Here is a 19,057-nt window from a genome sequence, read left to right on the forward strand (position 1 = left end):
ATTTCCTGGGAGGCCAAAATTAGATTCCGATGCACGAATGCAGCTTTACTGTATCCGATGGACCTTCACACTGACGATGAAACACAGAAATTGCGGCGGGATTTGTTTCAAATTGCACAATGACGACAAGATACCAGAAGAGTGACTCTTCTCGTTGTTTGTGGGTTGCTTTAAGCGTTTCCTTTGAGACGAGTATTAGATTCCAGTGCACCAATGCAGCTTTACTGAATTCGTTGGGCCTTCTCATTGGCGATGAAACACGGAGAATGCGTCGGGATTTAATTCAAATGGCAAATTGAAGACTTAAGCACAAGAAGACTGACTCTTATTATTGTTTTAGGTTTGCTTTGAGCGTTTCGTGGGAGACCAGTATTGGATTCCGATGCTCCAATGCAGCTTTACTATATCCGATGGACATTCACATTGACGATGAAACACAGAAATTGCGTCGGGAATTAAACCAAATGTCACAATGCCGACTTAAGAACAAGAAGACTGACTCTCCTCATTGCTTGTGGTTTGCTTTGAGCTTTTTCTGGGAGACCAGTATTCGATACCGTTGCTCCAATGCAGCTTTACTGTATCCGATGGACTTTCACATTAACGATAAAACACAGAAATTGGTTCGTGATTTAATTCACATGGCACAATGCCGACTTAAGTAGAAGACGACAGACTCTTCTCATAGTTTGTGGTTTGCTTTGAGCGTTTCCTGGGAGACCAGTATTAGATTCCATTGCACCAATGCAGCCTTACTGTAACCGATGGACCTTCACATTGACGTTGAAACACAGAATTAGCGTCGGGAATTAATTCAAATGGCACTATGCCGTCATAAGTACAATAAGACTGACTCTAGTCATTGCTTGAGGTTTGCTTTGAGCGCTTCCTGGGAGACCAATATTAGATCCCGATGCACCAATGCAGCTTTACTGTATCCGATGGACCTTCACATTGACGATGAAACACAGCAATTGCGTCGGTATTTCATTCAAATAGCACAATGCCGACTTATGTACAAGAAGACTGACTCTTCTCATTGTTTGTGGTTTGCTTTGAGCGTTTCCTGGGAGGCCAGTATTAGATTCCGATGCACCAATGCAGCTTTACTGAATCCGATGGACCTACCCATTGTCAATGAAACACAGAAATTGCGTCGTGATTTAACACAAGTGGCACAATGCCGACAAGGTACAAGAAGACTGACTCTTCTCTTTGTTTGCGGTTTGCTTTGAACGTTTCCTGGGAGACCAGTATTAGATTCAGAATCACCAATGCCGCTATACTGTATCCGATGGACTTTCACATTAACGATGAAACACAGAAATTGCGTCGGTGTTTAATTCAAATTGCACAATGCCGACAAGGTACAGGAAGGCTGACTCTTATTATTGTTTTAGGTTTGCTTTGAGCGTTTCCTGGGAGACCAGTATTGGATTCCGATACTCCAATGCAGCTTTACTATATCCGATGGACATTCACATTGACGATGAAACACAGAAATTGCGTCGGGAATTAAATCAAATGTCACAATGCCGACTTAAGTACAAGAAGACTGACTCTCCTCATTGCTTGTGGTTTGCTTTGAGCTTTTTCTGGGAGACCAGTATTCGATACCGATGCTCCAATGCAGCATTACTGTATCCGATGGACTTTCACATTAACGATAAAACACAGAAATCGGGTCGTGATTTAATTCAAATGGCACAATGCCGACTTAAGTACAAGAAGACAGACTCTTCTCATTTTTTGAGGTTTGCTTTGAGCGTTTCCTGGGAGACCAGTATTAGATTCCGAAGCACCAATGCAGCTTTATTGTATCCGATGCACCTTCACATTGACGACGAAACACAGAAATTGAGTCGGGATTTAATTTAAGTGGCACAATGCCGACTTAAGTACTAGAAGACTGACTCTTCTCATTGTTTGTTGTTGGCTTTGAGCATTTCCTGGGAGACCAAAATTAGATTCCGATGCACCAATGCAGCTTTACTGTATCCGATGGACCTTCACACTGACGATGAATCACAGAAATTGCGGCGGGATTTATTTCAAACTGCACAATGACGACAAGATACCAGAAGAGTGACTCTTCTCGTTGTTTGTGGGTTGCTTTAAGCGTTTCCTTTGAGACGAGTATTAGATTCCAGTGCACCAATGCAGCTTTACTGAATTCGTTGGGCCTTCTCATTGGCGATGAAACACGGAGAATGCGTCGGGATTTAATTCAAATGGCAAATTGAAGACTTAAGTACAAGAAGACTGACTCATATTATTGTATTAGGTTTGCTTTGAGCGTCTCCTGGGAGACCAGTATTGGATTCCGATGCTCCAATGCAGCTTTACTATATCCGATGGACATTCACAATAATGATGATACACTGAAATTGCGTCGGGATTTAGTTCAAATGGCACAATGCCGACTTAAGTACAAGAAGAGTGACTTTTCTCTTTGCTTGTGGTTTGCTTTGAGCGTTTCCTGGGAGACCAGTATTAGATTCCCATGCACCAATGCAGCGCTACTGTATACGATGGACCTTCACGTTAACGATGAAACACAGAAATTGCGTCGGGATTTAATTCAGATGGCACAATGCAAACTTAAGTACAAGATGACGGACTCATCTAATTGTTTTTGGTTTGCTATGACCGTTTCCAGGGAGACCATGATTAGATTCCGTTGCACCAATTCAGCTTTACTGTATCCGATAGACCTTCACATTGACGATGAAACACAGAAATTGCATCGGGATTTAATTCAAATGGCATAATGCCGACTTAAGTACAAGAAGACTGACTCTTCTCATTGTTTGTGGTTTGCTTAGAGCGTTCCCTGGGAGACCAGTATTTGATTCCGATGCACCAATGCAGCTTTACTGTATCCGATGAACCTTCACATTGACGTTGAAACACAGAGATTGCAACGGGATGTAATTCAAATGGCACAATGGCGTCTCAAGTACAAGTAGACTGACACTCCTCACTGTTTGTGGTTTGCTTTGGTCGGTTCCTGGGAGACCAGTATTAGATTTCGACGCACCAATGCAGCCGTACTGTGTCCGATGGACCTTCACAATGACGATGAAACACCGAAATTCATCGGGAAGTAAATCAAATGGCACATTGCCGTCTTAAGTAGAAGACGACTGACTCTTCTCATTGTCTGTGGTTTGCTTTGAGCGTTTCGCGGTGACCAGTATTAGATTCCGATGCACCAATGGAGCTTTACTGTATCTGATGGACTTTCACATTGACGACGAAACACAGAAATTGCGCCGGGATTTAATTCATATGGCACAATGCCGACAAGGTACAAGAAGACTGACTCTTCTTACTGTTTGTGGTTTGCAACGAGCGTTTCCTGAGAGACCAGTATTAGATTCCGATGCACCAATGCAGCTTTACTGTAACCGATGGCCCTCCACATTGACGATGATACACAGAAATTGCGTCGGGATTTACTTCAAATGGCACAATGCCGACAAGGTACAAGAAGACTGACTCTTCTCATTGTTTGTTTTTTGCTTTGAGCGTTTCCTGGGAGACCAGTATTAGATTCGACGCACCAAAGCAGATTTACTGTATCCGATGGACATTCACATTCACGAAGAAACATAGATTTTGCGTCTGGATTTAATTCAAATGGCACAATGCCGACAAGGTACAAGTAGACTGACTCTTCTTACTGTTTGTGGTTTGCATTGAGCGTTTCCTGAGAGACCAGTATTAGATTCCGATGCACCAATGCAGCTTTACTGTATCCGATGGCCCTGCACATTGACGATGAATCACAGAAATTACGTCGGCTTTTAATTCAAATGGCACAATGCCGACTTATGTACAAGAAGGCTGACTCTTGTCATTGTTTGTGGTTTGCTTTGAGCGTTTCCTGGAAGACCAGTTTTAGATTCAGATTCACCATGCAGCTTTACTGTGTCTGATGAACCTTCACATTGATGACGAAACACAGATATTGCGTCGGGATGTAATTCAAATGGCACAATGGCGTCTCAAGTACAAGACGACTGACTCTTCCCATTGTTTGTGGTTTGCTTTGAGCGTTTCCTGGGAGACCAGTATTAGATTGTGATGCACCAATGGAGCCTTACTGAATCTGATGGACCTTCAATTGACGATGAAACACTGAATTTGCGTCGGGATCTAATTCAAATGGCACAATGCCGTCTTAAGTACAAGACGACTAACTCTTCCCATTGTTTGTGGTTTGCTTTGAGCGTTTCCTGGGAGACCAGTATTAGATTGTGATGCACCAATGCAGCCTAACTGTATCTGATGGACCCTCAATTGACGATGAAACACTGAATTTGCGTCGGGATTTAATTAAAATTGCACAATGCCGAATTAAGTACAAGAAGACTGACTCCTCTCATTGTTTGTGGTTTTCTTTGAGCGTTTCCTGGGAGGCCAGTATTAGATTCAGATTCACCAATGCCGCTATACTGTATCCGATGGACTTTTACATTAACGATGAAACACAGAAATTGCGTCGGGATTTAATTCAAATAGCACAATGCCGACTTAAGTACAGGAAGACTGACTCCTCTCATTGTTTGTGGTTTGCTTTGAGCGTTTCCTGGGAGGCCAGTATCAGAATCCGCCGCAATAATGCAGCTTTACCGCGTCCGATGCACCTTCACATTGACGACGAAACACAGAAATTGCGTCGTGATTTAATTCAAGTGGCACAATGCCGACAAGGTACAAGAAGACTGACTCTTCTCTTTGTTTGTGGTTTGCTTTGAGCGTTTCCTGGGAGACCAGTATTAGATTCAGATTCACCAATGCCGCTATACTGTATCCCATGGACTTTCACATTAGCGATGAGACACAGAAATTGCGTCGGGATTTAATTCAAATTGCACAATGCCGACAAGGTACAGGAAGACTGACTCTTCTCATTGTTTGTGGGTTGCTTTAAGCGTTTCCTGGGAGACCAGTATTAGATTCCAGTGCACCAATGCAGCTTTATTGTATCCGATGAGCCTTCTCATTGACGATGAAACACGGAGAATGCGTCGGGATTTAATTCAAATGGCACATTGCCGACTTAAGTACAAGAAGACTGACTCTTATTATTGTTTTAGGTTTGCTTTGAGCGTTTCCTGGGAGACCAGTATTGGATTCCGATGCTCCAATGCAGCTTTACTATATCCGATGGACATTCACATTGACGATGAAACACAGAAATTGCGTCGGGATTTAAATCAAATGTCACAATGCCGACTTAAGTACAAGAAGACTGACTCTCCTCATTGCTTGTGGTTTGCTTTGAGCTTTTTCTGGGAGACCAGTATTCGATACCGATGCTCCAATGCAGCTTTACTGTATCCGATGGACTTTCACATTAACGATGAACCACAGAAATTGGGTCGGGATTTAATTCAAATGGCACAATGCCGACTTAAGTACAAGAAGACAGACTCTTCTCATTGTTTGTGGTTTGCTTTGAGCGTTTCCTATGAGACCAGTATTAGATTCCGTTGCACCAATGCCGCTATACTGTATCCGATGGACCTTCACATTGACGATGAAACGCAGAGATTGCGTTGGGATTTAATTCAAATGGCACAATGCCGACTTAGGTACAAGAGGAGTGACTCTTGTCATTGTTTGTGGTTTGCTTTGAGCGTTTCCTGTTAGACCAGTATTAGATTCCGATGCACCAATGCAGCTTAACTGTATCCGATGGACTTTCACATTGACGATGAATCACAGTAATTGTGTCGGGATTTAATTCAAATGGCAGAATGCCGATTTAAGTACGAGAAGACTGATGCTTCTCATTGTTTGTGGTTTGCTTTGAGCGTTTCCTGGGAGACCAGTACTAGATTCCGATGCACCTCTGCAGCATTACTGTATCCGATGGACCTTCACATTGAGGATGAAACACAGAATTTTCGTCGGATTTAATTCATATGGCACAATGCCGACTTACGTACAAGAAGACTGACTCTTCTAATTGTTTGTGGTTTGCTTTGAGCGTTTCCTGGGAGACCAGTATTACATTCCAATGCACCAATGCAGCTTAACTGTATCCGATGGTTCTCCACATTGACGATGAAACACAGAAATTGCGTTGGGATTTAATTAAAATGGCACAATGCCGACAAGGTACAAGAAGACTGACTCTTCTCATTGTTTGTGGGTTGCTTTAAGCGTTTCCTAGGAGACCAGTATTACATTCCAATGCACCAATGCAGCTTAACTGTATCCGATGGGCCTTCTCATTGACGATGAAGCACGGAGAATGCGTCAGCATTTAATTCAAATGGCACATTGCCGACTAAAGTACAAGAAGACTGACTCTTATCATTGTTTTAGGTTTGCTTTGAGCGTTTCCTGGGAGACCAGTATTAAATTCCGATGCAACAATGTAGCTTTACTGTATCTGATGGACTTTCACATTGACGATGAAACACAGATATTGCGTCGGGATTGAATTAAAGTGGCACAATGCCAACAAGGTACAAGAAGACTGACTCTTCTAATTGTTTGTGGTTTGCTTTGAGCGTTTCCTGGGAGACCAGTATTAGATTCCGATGCACCAATGGAGTTTTACTGTATCCGATGGCCCTTCACATTGACGATGATACACAGAAATTGCGTCGGGATTTACTTCAAATAGCACAATGCCGACAAGGTACAAGAAGACTGACTCTTCTCATTGTTTGTGGTGTGCTTAGAGCGTTTCCTGGGAGACCAGTATTAGATCCGACGCACCAAAGCAACTTTACTGTATCCGATAAACATTCACATTAACGATGAAACACAGAAATTGCGTCGGGATTTAAATCAAATGGCACAATGCCGACTTAAGTACAAGAAGACTCACTTTTCTCTTTGTTTGCGGTTTGCTTTGAGCGTTTCCTGGGAGACCAGTATTAGATTCCGATGCACCAATGCAGCTTTACTGTATCCGATGGACCTTCACGTTGACGATGAAACACAGAAATTGCGTCCGGATTTAATTCAAATGGCAGAATGCCGACTTAAGTACAAGAAGACTGACACTTCTCACTGTTTGTGGTTTGCTTTGGGCGTTTCCTGGGAGACCAGAATTTGATACCAATGCACCAATTCAGCTTTACAGTATCCGATGGACCCTCACATTGACGATGATACACAGAAATTGCGTCGGGATTTAATTCAAATTGCACAATGCCGACTTAAGTACAAGAAGACTGACTCTTTTAATTGTTTGTGGTTTGCTTTGAGCGTTTCCTGTGGGATTAGTATTAGATTCCGATGCACCAATGCAGCTACACTGTATCCGACGGATATTCATATTGACAATGAAACACAGAAATTGCGACGGGATAAGTCAAATGGCACAATGCCGACAAGGTACAAGAAGACCGACTCTTCTCATTGTTTGTGGTTTGCTTTGAGCGATTCCTGGGAGCCCAGTATTTGATTCCGATGAACCAATGCAGCTTTACTGTATCCGATGGACCTTCACATTGACGATGGAACACAGAGATTGCGTTGGGATTTAATTAAAATGTCACAATGCCGACTTAAGTACGAGAAGACTGACGCTTCTCATTGTTTGTGGTTGCTTTGAGCGTTTCCTGGGAGACCTGTATTAGATTCCGATGCACCAATTCAGCATTACTGTATCCGATGGACCTCCACGTTGACGATGAAACACAGAAATTGCGTCGGGATTTAATTCAAATGGCAGAATGCTGACATAAGTACAAGAAGTCTGACTCTTCTCATTGTTTGTGGTTTGCTTTGAGCGTTTCCTGGGAGACCAGTATTAGAATCCGCCACACCAATTCAGCTTTACCGCGTCCGACGCACCTTCACATTGACGACGAAACTCAGAAATTGCGTCGGTATTTAATTCAAGTGGCACAATGCCGACTTTAGTACAAGAAGACTGACTCTTCTCATTTTTTGTGGTTTGCTTTGAGCGTTTCCTGGGAGACCAGTATTAGATTCCGATGCACCAATGCAGCTTTACTCTATCCGATGGACCTTCTGATTGACCATGAAACACAGAAATTGCGTCGGGATTTTATTCAAATGGCTCAATGCCGACAAGGTACAAGATGACTGACTCTTCTCATTGTTTGTGGTTTGCTTAGAGTGTTTCCTGGGAGAACAGTATTAGATTCAGATGCACCAATGCAGCTTTACTGTATCCGATGGACCTTCACATTGACGATGAAACACAGAGATTGCGTCGGGATTTAATTCAAATGGCACCAAGCCGACATAAGTACAAGAAGACTGACTCTTATCATTATTTGTGGTTTGCTTTGAACGTTTCCAGGGAGACCAGTATTAGATTAAGATGCACCAATGCAACTTTACTGTATCCGAAGGACCTTCACATTGACGAAGAAAAACAGAAATTTCGTCGGGATTTAATTTTAATGGCACAATCCCGACTTAAGTACAAGAAGACTGACTCTTCTCATTATTTGTGGTTTGCTTTGAGCGTTTAATGGAAGACCAGTATTAGATACAGATGCACCAATGCCGCTGTACTGAATCCGATGGACTTTCACATTGACGATGAAACACAGAAATTGCGTCGGGATTTAATTCAAATGGCACAATCTCAACAAAGTACTAGTGACTGACCCATCTCATTTTTTGTGGTTTGCTTTAAGCGTTTCCTGGGAGACCAGTATTAGATTCCAATGCACCAATGCTGCTTTACTGGATCCGAGGAGCATTAACATCGACGATGAAACACAGAGAATTCGTCGGGACTGAATTCAAATGGCACAAAGCCGACTTTAGTACAAGAAGCCTGACTCTTATTATTGTTTGTGGTTTGCTTTGAGCGTTTCCTGGGAGACCAGTATTAGTTTCCGATGCACCAATGCAGCTTAACTGTATCCGACGGACCTTCATATTGACAATGAAACACAGAAATTGCGACGGGATTTAGTGAAATTGCTCAATGCCGACAAGATACAAGAAGACTGACTCTTCTCATTGTTTGTGGTTTGCATTGAGCGTTTCCTGAGAGATCAGTATTTGATTCCGACGCACCAATGCAGCTTTACTGTATCCGATGGACTTTCTCATTGACGATGAATCACAGAAATTGCGTCGGCATTTAATTCAAATGGCACAAGGCTGACTTAAGTACACGAAGACTGACTGTTCTCATTGTTTGTTAATTTGCTTTTGGCGTTTCTTGGGAGACGAGTATTAGATTCCGATGCACCAATGCAGCTTTACTATATCCGATGGAGCTTCCCATTGACAATGAAACACAGAAATTACGTCGGGCTTTAATTCAAATGCACAATGCCGACTTAAGTACAAGAAGCCCTACTCGTCTCATTGTTTGTGTTTGCTTTGAGCGTTTCCTGGGAGACCAGTATTAGATTCCGATGCACCAATGCAGACTTCCTGTATTTGATGGACCCTCACATTGACGATGAAACACATTATTTGCGTCGGGATGTAATTCAAATGGCACAATGCCGACTTAAGTACAAGAAGACTGACTCTTCTCATTGTTTGTGGTTTCGTTTCAGCGTTTCCTGGGAGACTAGTATTAGATTCCGATGCACCAATGCAGCTTTACTGTATCTAATTGACCTTCACATTGACGATGCTACACAGACATTGCGTTGCGTCGGGATTTCATTCAAATGGCACAATGCCGACAAGGTACAAAAGGACTGACTCTTCTCATTGTTTGTGGTTTGCATTGAGCGTTTCCTGGGAGACCAGTATTAGATTAAGTAGCACCAATTCAGCTTTACTGTATCCGTTGGACCTTCACATTAACGATGAAACACAGACATTGCGGCGGGATTTAATTCGAATGGCACAATGCCGACTCAGGACGAGAATAGTGACTCTTCTCATTGTTTGTGGTTTGCTTTGAGCGTTTCCTGGGAGACCAGTACTAGATTCCGATGCACCAATGCAGCTTTACTGTATCCGATGGACCTTCATATTGACGACGAAACACAGAAATTGCGTCGGGATTTAATTGAAATGGCACAATGCAAGACAAGGTACAAGAAGACAGACTCATCTCATTGTTTGTGGTTGCTTTGAGCGTTTCTTGGGAGACCAGTATTAGATTCCAATGTAGCAATGGAGTTTTACTGGATCCGATGTGACTTAACATTGACGATGAAACACAGAGATTGCATCGGGATTTAATTCAAATGGCACATAGCCGACTTAAGTAAAAGAAGACTGACTCTTATCTTTGTTTGTGGTTTGCTTTGAGCGTTTCCTGGGAGACCAGTATTAGATTCCGATGCACCATTGCAGCTTTATTGTATCCGATGGACCTTCACATTGACGATGAAACACAGAAGTTGCGTCGGGATTTTGTCAAATAGCACAATGCCGACAAGGTACAAGAAGACTGACTCTTCTCATTGTATGTGGTTTGCTTCGAGCGTTTCCTGGGAGATCAGTCTTAGATTCCGATGCACCAATGCATCTCATCTGTATCGGATGGACCTTCACCATGACGATGAAACACAGAAGTTGCGGCGGGATTTAATTCAAATGGAACAATGCCAACAAGGTACAAGAAGACCTACTCTACTCATTGTTTGTGGTTTGCATTGAGCCTTCCCTGAGAGACCAGTATTAGATTCCGATGCACCAATGCAGCTTTACTGTATCCGATGGACTTTCACATTGACGATGAAACACAGAAATTGCGTCGGGATTTTAATCAAATGGCGTAATGCCGACTTAAGTACAAGACGACTGTCTCTTCTCATTGTTTTTGGTTTGCTTTGAGCGTTTCCTGGGAGACCAGTATTAGATTCCGATGCATCAATGCAGCTTTACTGTATCCGATGGACCTTCACATTGACGATAAAACACAGAATTTGCGTCGGGATTTAATGCAAACGGCACAATGCCGACTTAAGTACAAGAAGACTGTCTCTTCTCATTGTGGTTTGCTTTGAGCGTTTCCTGGGAGACCAGTATTAGATTCAGATGCACCAATGCCGCTACACTGTAACCGATGGACTTTCACATTGACGATGAATCACTGAAATCGCGTCGGGATTTAATTCAAATGGCATAATACCGACAAGGAACAAGACGACAGACTCATCTCATTGTTTGTGGTTTGCTTTGAGCGTTTCCTGCGAGACCAGTATTCGATTCCAATGCACCAATGCAGCTTTACTGTATCCGATGGACCTTCACATTGACGATGAAACACATAAATTGCGTCGGGCTTTAATTCAAATGGCACAATGCCGACTTATGTACAAGAAGACTGACTCTTTTCGTTGTTTGTGGTTTGCTTTGAGCGTTTCCTGGGAGATAAGCATTATATTTTGATGCACCAATTCAGCCTTACTGTATCCGATGGACATTCACATTAACGATGAAACACAGAAATTGCGTCGGGATTTAATTCAAATGGCACAATGCAAGACAAGGTACAAGAAGACTGACTCATCTCATTGTTTGTGGTTGCTTTGAGTGTTTCTTGGGAGACCAGTATTAGATTCCAATGTACCAATGGAGCTTTACTGTATCCGATGTGACTTAACATTGACGATGAAACACAGAGATTGCATCGGGATTTAATTCAAATGGCACATAGCCGACTTAAGTAAAAGAAGACTGACTCTTATCTTTGTTTGTGGTTTGCTTTGAGCGTTTCCTGGGAGGCCAGTATTAAATTCCGATGCACCATTGCAGCTTTATTGTATCCGATGGACCTTCACATTGACGATGAAACACAGAAGTTGCGTCGGGATTTTGTCAAATAGCACAATGCCGACAAGGTACAAGAAGACTGACTCTTCTCATTGTATGTGGTTTGCTTCGAGCGTCTCTTGGGAGATCAGTCTTAGAATCCGATGCACCAATGCATCTCATCTGTATCGGATGGACCTTCACCATGACGATGAAACACAGAAGTTGCGGCGGGATTTAATTCAAATGGAACAATGCTGACAAGGTACAAGAAGACCGACTCTACTCATTGTTTGTGGTTTGCATTGAGCCTTCCCTGAGAGACCAGTATTAGATTTTGATGCACCAATGCAGCTTTACTGTATCCGATGGACTTTCACATTGACGATGAAACACAGAAATTGCGTCGGGATTTTAATCAAATGGCGTAATGCCGACTTAAGTACAAGACGACTGTCTCTTCTCATTGTTTGTGGTTTGCTTTGAGCGTTTCCTGGGAGACCAGTATTAGATTCCGATGCATCAATGCAGCTTTACTGTATCCGATGGACCTTCACATTGACGATAAAACACAGAATTGGCGTCGGGATTTAATGCAAACGGCACAATGCCGACTTAAGTACAAGAAGACTGTCTCTTCTCATTGTGGTTTGCTTTGAGCGTTTCCTGGGAGACCAGTATTGGATTCAGATGCACCAATGCCGCTACACTGTAACCGATGGACTTTCACATTGACGATGAATCACAGAAATCGCGTCGGGATTTAATTCAAATGGCATAATACCGACAAGGAACAAGACGACAGACTCATCTCATTGTTTGTGGTTTGCTTTGAGCGTTTCCTGCGAGACCAGTATTCGATTCCAATGCACCAATGCAGCTTTACTGTATCCGATGGACCTTCACATTGACGATGAAACACATAAATTCCGTCGGGCTTTAATTCAAATGGCACAATGCCGACTTATGTACAAGAAGACTGACTCTTTTCGTTGTTTGTGGTTTGCTTTGAGCGTTTCCTGGGAGATAAGCATTATATTTTGATGCACCAATTCAGCCTTACTGTATCTGATGGACATTCACATTAACGATGAAACACAGAAATTGCGTCGGGATTTAATTCAAATTGCACAATGCCGACAAGTTACAAGAAGACTGACTCTTCTCATTGTTTGTGGGTTGCTTTAAGCGTTTCAGGGGAGACAAGGATTAGATTCCAGTGCACCAATGCAGCTTTACTGTATCCGATGAGCCTTCTCATTGACGATGAAACACGGAGAATTCGTCGGGATTTAATTCAAATGGCACATTGCCGACTTAACTACAAGGAGACTGACTTTTATAATTGTTTTAGGTTCGCTTTGAGCGTTTCCTGGGAGACCAGTATTCGATTCCGATGCACCATTGCAGCTTTACTATATCCGATGGACATTCACATTGACGATGAAACACAGAAATTGCGTCGGGAATTAAATCAAATGTCACAATGCCGACTTAAGTACAATAAGACTAACTCTCCTCATTGCTTGTGGTTTGCTTTGAGCTTTTTCTGGGAGACCAGTATTTGATACCGATGCTCCAATGCAGCTTTACTGTATCCGATGGACTTTCACATTAACGATGAAACACAGAAGTTGGGTCGGGATTTAATTCAAATGGCACAATGCCGACTTAAGTACAAGAAGACAGACTCTTCTCATTGTTTGTGGTTTGCTTTGAGCGTTTCCTGGGAGACCAGTATTAGATTCCGATGCACCAATGCCGCTATACTGTATCTGATGAACCTTCACATTGACGATGAAACGCAGAGATTGCGTTGGGATTTAATTCATATGGCACAATGCCGACTTAAGTACAGGAGGAGTGACTCTTCTCATTGTTTGTGGTTTGCTTTGAGCGTTTCCTGTTAGACCAGTATTAGATTCCGATGCACCAATGCAGCTTTACTGTATCCGATGGACTTTCACATTGACGATGAAACACAGTAATTGTGTCGGGATTTAATTCAAATGGCACAATGCCGACTGAAGTACGAGAAGACTGACGCTTCTCATTGTTTGTGGTTTGCTTTGAGCGTTTCCTGGGAGACCAGTACTAGATTCCGATGCACCTCTGCAGCATTACTGTATCGGATGGACCTTCACATTGAGGATGAAACACAGAATTTGCGTCGGGATTTAATTCAAATGGCACAATGCCAACTTACGTACAAGAAGACTGACTCTTCTCATTGTTTGTGGTTTGCTTTGAGCAGCTCCTGGGAGACCAGTGTTAGATTCCGACGCACCAATGCAGCTTTACCGCGACCGATGCACCTTCAGATTGACGACGAAACACAGAAATTGCGTCGGGATTTAATTCAAGTGGCACAATGCCGACTTAAGTACAAGAAGACTGACTCTTCTCATTGTTTGTGGTTTGCTTTGAGCGTTTCCTGGAGACCAGTATTAGATTCCGTAGCACCAATGCATCTTTACTGTATCCGATGGTTCTTGACATTGACGATGAAACACAGAAATTGCGGCGGGATTTAATTCAGATGGCACAATGCCGACAAGGTACAAGAAGACTAATTCTTCTCATTGTTTGTGGTTTGCCATGAGCGTTTCCTGGGAGACCAGTATTAGATTCAGTTTCACCAATGCCGCTATACTGTATCCGATGGAATTTCACATTAACGATGAAACAAAGAAATTGCGTCGGCATTTAATTCAAATGTCACAATGCTTACAAGGTACAAGAAGACTGACTCTTCTCATTGTTTGTGGGTTGCTTTATGCGTTTCCTAGGAGACCAGTATTACATTCCAATGCACCAATGCAGCTTAACTGTATCCAATGGGCCTTCTCTTTGACGATGAAGCACGGACAATGCGTCGGCATTTAATTCAAATGGCACATTGTCGACTTAAGTACAAGAAGACTGACTCTTATCATTGTTTTAGGTTTGCTTTGAGCGTTTCCTGGGAGACCAGTATTAGATTCCGTTGCAACAATGCAGCTTTATTGTATCCGATGGACATTCACATTGACGAAGAAACACAGAAATTGAGTCGGGATTGAATTAAAGTGGCACAATGCCAACAAGGTACAAGAAGACTGACTCTTCTCCTTGTCTGTGGTTTGCTTTGAGCGTTTCTTGGGAGACCAGTATTAGATTCCGATGCATAAATGCAGCATGACTGTATCCGATGGACCATCACATTGACGATGAAACACAGAAATTGCGTTGCGTTGGGATTTAATTCAAATGGCACAATGCCGACTTAAGTACAAGAAGGGTGACTCTTCTCATTGTTTGTGGTTTGCTTTGAGCGTTTCCTGTTAGACCAGTATTAGATTCCGATGCACCAATGGGGCTTTATTGTATCCGATGGACTTTCACATTGACGATGAAACACAGAAATTGCGTCGGGATTTTAATCAAATGACGTAATGCCGACTTAAGTACAAGACGACTGTCTCTTCTCATTGTTTTTGGTTTGCTTTGAGCGTTTCCTGGGTGACCAGTATTAGATTCCGATGCATCAATGCAGCTTTACTGTATCCGATGGACCTTCACATTGACGATAAAACACAGAATTTGCGTCGGGATTTAATGCAAACGGCACAATGCCGACTTAAGTACAAGAAAACTGTCTCTTCTCAATGTGGTTTGCTTTGAGCGTTTCCTGGGAGACCAGTATTAGATTCAGATGCACCAATGCCGTTACACTGTAACCGATGGACTTTCACATTGACGATGAATCACTGAAATCGCGTCGGGATTTAATTCAAATGGCATAATACCGACAAGGAACAAGACGACAGACTCATCTCATTGTTTGTTATTTGCTTTGAGCGTTTCCTGCGAGACCAGTATTCGATTCCAATGCACCAATGCAGCTTTACTGTATCCGATGGACCTTCACATTGACGATGAAACACATAAATTGCGTCGGGCTTTAATTCAAATGTCACAATGCCGACTTATGCACAAGAAGACTGACTCTTTTCGTTGTTTGTGGTTTGCTTTGAGCGTTTCCTGGGAGATAAGCATTATATTTTGATGCACCAATTCAGCCTTACTGTATCCGATGGACATTCACATTAACGATGAAACACAGAAATTGCGTCGGGATTTAATTCAAATGGCACAATGCAAGACAAGGTACAAGAAGACAGACTCATCTTATTGTTTGTGGTTGCTTTGAGCGTTTCTTGGGAGACCAGTATTAGATTCCAATGTACCAATGGAGCTTTACTGTATCCGATGTGACTTAACATTGACGATGAAACACAGAGATTGCATCGGGATTTAATTCAAATGGCACATAGCCGACTTAAGTAAAAGAAGACTGACTCTTATCTTTGTTTGTGGTTTGCTTTGAGCGTTTCCTGGGAGACCAGTATTAAATTCCGATGCACCATTGCAGCTTTATTGTATCCGATGGACCTTCACATTGACGATGAAACACAGAAGTTGCGTCGGGATTTTGTCAAATAGCACAATGCCGACAAGGTACAAGAAGACTGACTCTTCTCATTGTATGTGGTTTGCTTCGAGCGTTTCCTGGGAGATCAGTCTTAGATTCCGATGCACCAATGCATCTCATCTGTATCGGATGGACCTTCACCATGACGATGAAACACAGAAGTTGCGACGGGATTTAATTCAAATGGAACAATGCCGACAAGGTACAAGAAGACCGACTCTACTCATTGTTTGTGGTTTGCATTGAGCCTTCCCTGAGAGACCAGTATTAGATTCCGATGCACCAATGCAGCTTTACTGTATCCTATGGACTTTCACATTGACGATGAAACACAGTAATTGTGTCGGGATTTAATTCAAATGGCACAATGCCGACTGAAGTACGAGAAGACTGACGCTTCTCATTGTTTGTGGTTTGCTTTGAGCGTTTCCTGGGAGACCAGTACTAGATTCCGATGCACCTCTGCAGCATTACTGTATCGGATGGACCTTCACATTGAGGATGAAACACAGAATTTGCGTCGGGATTTAATTCAAATGGCACAATGCTGACTTAAGTACAAGAAGGGTGACTCTTCTCATTGTTTGTGGTTTGCTTTGAGCTTTTCCTGTTAGATCAGTATTAGATTCCGATGCACCAATGGGGCTTTGTTGTATCCGATGGACTTTCACATTGACCATGAAACACAGAAATTCCGTCGGGATTTAATTCAAACGGCTCAATGCCGACAAGGTACAAGATGACTGACTCTTCTCATTGTTTGTGGTTTGCTTTGAGCGTTTCCTGGGAGACCAGTATTAGATTCAGATGCTCCAATGAAGCTTTACTGTATCCGATGGACCTTCACATTGACGATGAAACACAGAAATTGCGTCGGGAATTAATTCAAATGGCACAATGCCGACATGGTACACGAAGATTGACTCTTCCCATTGTTTGTGGTTTGCTTTGAGCGTTTCCTGGGAGACCTTTATTACATTCGGATGCACCATTGCGGCCCTACTGTATCCGATGGACCTTCACATTGACATCGAAACACAGAAATTGCGTCGGGATTTAATTCAAATTGCACATAGCCGACATAAGTACAAGAAGACTGACTCTTATCATTGTTTGTGGTTTGCTTTGAGCGTTTCCTGGGAGACCAGTATTAGATACAGATGCACCAATGCCGCTGTACTGAATCCGATGGACTTTCACATTGACGATGAAACACAGAAATTGCGTCGGGATTTAATTCAAATGGCACAATGTCAACAAGGTACTAGAAGACTGACCCATCTCATTGTTTGTGGTTTGCTTTGAGCGTTTCCTGGGAGACCAGTATTAGATTCCAATGCGCCAATGCTGCTTTACTGGATCCGATGAGCATTAACATTGATGATGAAACACAGAGATTGCGTCGGGACTGAATTCAAATGGCACAAAGCCGACTTAAGTACAAGAAGCCTGACTCTTATCATTGTTTGTTCTTTGCTTTGAGCGTTTCCTGGGTGACCAGTATTAGTTTCCGATGAACCAATGCAGCTTATCTGTATCCGACGGACCTTCATATTGACAATGAAACACAGAAATTGCGACGGGATTTAGTCAAATGGCACAATGCCGACAAGATACAAGAAGACTGTTTCTTCTCATTGTATGTGTTTCGCTTCGAGCGTTTCCTGGGAGACCGGTATTAGATTCCGATGCACCAATGCATGTCTACTGTATCCGAAGGACCTTCACCATGACGATGAAGCACAGTAGTTCCTGCGGGATTTAATTCTAATGGCACAATGCCGACAAGGTACAAGAAGACTGACTCTTCTCATTGTTTGTGGTTTGCATTGAGCGTTTCCAGAGAGACCAGTATCAGATTCCGACGCACCAATGCAGCTTTACTGTATCCGATGGACTTCCTCATTGACGATGAATCACAGAAATTGCGTCGGCATTTAATTCAAATGGCACAATGCCGACTTAAGTACACGAAGACTGACTCTTCTCATTGTTTGTGAATTGCTTTTAGCGTATCTTGGGAGATGAGTATTAGATTCCGATGCACCAATGCGGCTTTACTATATCCGATGGAGCTTCCCATTGACAATGAAACACAGAAATTACGTCGGGCCTTAATTCAAATGCACAATGCCGACTTAAGTACAAGAAGACTTACTCGTCTCATTGTTTGTGTTTGCTTTGAGCGTTTCCTGGGAGACCAGTATTAGATTCCGATGCACCAATGCAGACTTACTGTATCTGATGGACCTTCACATTGACAATGAAACACATTATTTGCGTTGGGATATAATTCAAATGGCACAATGCCGACTTAAGTACAAGAAGACTGACACTTCTCATTGTTTGTGGTGTCCTTTGAACGTTTCCTGGGAGACCAGTATTAGATTCCGATGCACCAATGCAGCTTTACTGTATCTGATTGACCTACACATTGACGATGGTACACAGACATTGCGTTGCGTCGGGATTTCATTCAAATGCCACAATGCCGACAAGGTACAAGAGGACTGACTCTTCTCATTGTTTGTGGTTTGCATTGAACGTTTCCTGGGAGACCAGTATTAGATTAAGTTGCACCAATTCAGCTCTACTGTATCCGTTGGACCTTCACATTAACGATGAAACACAGAAATTGCGGCGGGATTTAATTCAAATGGCACAATGCCGACAAGGTACAAGAAGACCGACTCTACTCATTGTTTGTGGTTTGCATTGAGCCTTCCCTGAGAGGCCAGTATTAGATTCCGATGCACCAATGCAGCTTTACTGTATCCAATGGACTTTCACATTGACAATGAAACACAGAAATTGCGTCGGGATTTTAATCAAATGGCGTAATGCCGACTTAAGTACAAGACGACTGTCTCTTCTCATTGTTTGTGGTTTGCTTTGAGC

The sequence above is a fragment of the Schistocerca piceifrons genome, unplaced genomic scaffold, assembly GCF_021461385.2.
Source record: "Schistocerca piceifrons isolate TAMUIC-IGC-003096 unplaced genomic scaffold, iqSchPice1.1 HiC_scaffold_2167, whole genome shotgun sequence".
Lineage (NCBI taxonomy): Eukaryota > Metazoa > Arthropoda > Insecta > Orthoptera > Acrididae > Schistocerca > Schistocerca piceifrons.